Consider the following 2,067-nt stretch of genomic DNA (forward strand, 5'->3'; position numbering starts at 1 on the left):
GCATGTAACACGCCAGGAGTACCCCATTCCACTACCTGGGTCTTTTCTTCCAATGATTTTTGTCCAGAGTTTTAGAGAGCATCACTGAAGGTAATGAATTGAAACTTGGTATGGAGGTAGATGGAATTGAGAAGGGGTGCAGGTACGAGAACACAATTAATTTCCTTAGTTTTCACTGTATATGAATATAGTTCCAACTTTGGTAGTAGGTACCTGGAATTCCACATTTTTTTCATATTTTTACTGGAAACTTGTTTGCTGAAGTTTTGCCTCTAATTGGTAGAAAATAGGTTAAAATTACATGGGATTTTTTTTTCATTAATCAGTTCTGACTAAAAGTTGTGATTTGGTTCAGTGGAAGAAGGTTAAAATTTAGGACTTTTAACTCAGTTTGTCATGTTTATGTGGCAGAGTGAAATGTTGATAGTTTATTGTGTTTTATATACTCATAACTGTTTTATATCTTTATTAATTATTTAACTTTCTCTAATAAAAATCATTAAAACAATCAATGTTTACTTAGTCTCTGTCTCTAGTACTTTCTATATAACACTATATAAGGATAAGTCTATATCTATAGGTCAGTTTATGGGTCATTGGTTTTGAGCGGGAATATTTCTTTTGTTCTGGACACTCTATTGAAAACTATTGAAGAAGGAAGCCATAATTTATTTTCTTTGAACTTCAACATAATTTGACTAAATCTAAAGTCTGTGGAAGATTTGATAATGCAATGAAGGTCAGTTACCTTAATAGTTATTTTAATCATCTGTTTTGTGGAAATAATATTGTTTATTAATTTACAATATTTGATTGATTGATTGATTGGTGTGTAAAATATGTGTGATCCTGTGAATGAATGCTAAAACCTTATAAACAGTTATAGATAAAGTATGAATAACAAATAATCGATAACAGTAATATTGAGGTAATAATAATATTATGTTTTTGTAAATAAAAGAATAAAATGGTTAAAATCCAAACTTGTGTACTTAAACTTATAAGTAAAATTGAGGTGTTCAGACAACAGTATAACAATTTATAAACTTAAAAATACTTAAAAGATAAATTGTTTATTAAATATTCTAAATCAAGGGAAATAACTACGTTTTCATATTTTTAACAGATTAGTTATTATTTTAATATTGTTCCTTCAGGTGGAATAAACAGCTTATGTAATAATTGTACTGTCCGTGGAAAACGAGGCCTCTTGCACCTCATGCGAGGTATGTTTATGTGTATTGTTCACATTTTGTATCAAATGTAATGTCATTGTGTTGTCTTTGTATTGTCGTGTCTAAAAAAGCTAAATGTCTTGCTTAATTATTTCGACTTATTTTATGTTTCATATTTTTCAAGTAAATCGTACAGCGATTTAGCCGTTTTGCTGTTATATATATACATATAAATATATATGTGCAGAGTATTATAAAGATGCATTCTCAAAGATGTGCATACTAAAATATAGTATTGATGTGCTTATATTGATCAGAATGCATTAAACTCATTTTGATAACTAGATATAGTAAAGATATAGTTTCGTAATTTTAATGGTGAAGATAGGAAATAATATGTCTTTCCTATGCATAATATGTATGTAACGCAATTTTAATCGTGTAGCTTGTTACTTAATTATTGTAATTATTATTTCAGGGCCTTTTTCGTTTGTAAAACATATCCACATATGATGAAATAAAGAACCCTGACACTCAGATTACTTGTTTATTTTATTGGGAATTTTGGACCAATTTTACAGGTTTATTCCCATGTGTCCCACATTTGAAAAAAAAACTATATTCCCAGTTGTCCAACATTCTTATAACAACAAATAATTAATTAGTGTTTTGACAAAGTTATAGTCTTTTTTCTAGTACTCCACTATGACCATCTAATCATATACATGTAGATACATATTTTTGATTGGAATTTAAAAAAAATAATAATAATAAAAATAATAAGTGAAGTTAATTATTTTAACTAATTAAAGCAGCAGTCATATAATAACTTTTAATAACTGACCACATTAATTGGCTAATCAATTTCTTTCTAAGTGGGCTTGCGTATGAG

The 2,067-nt window shown here is 28.1% G+C and overlaps 1 long non-coding RNA gene across 1 annotated transcript; it reads left to right on the plus strand.

The window, feature by feature from the left end:
- The first annotated feature begins 573 nt into the window (after positions 1-573).
- LOC148599123 (uncharacterized) lies at positions 574-1,749 on the plus strand. The gene is made up of 3 exons (XR_015918679.1): positions 574-739; positions 1,158-1,226; positions 1,654-1,749. It is a non-coding gene; the product is annotated as an uncharacterized LOC148599123 (long non-coding RNA).
- The last annotated feature ends 318 nt before the right edge of the window (positions 1,750-2,067 follow it).

The sequence above is a fragment of the Perna viridis genome, chromosome 14 (genome assembly GCF_037379345.1).
Source record: "Perna viridis isolate PV_CMFRI_1.1 ecotype Kerala chromosome 14, ASM3737934v1, whole genome shotgun sequence".
Taxonomy (NCBI): domain Eukaryota; kingdom Metazoa; phylum Mollusca; class Bivalvia; order Mytilida; family Mytilidae; genus Perna; species Perna viridis.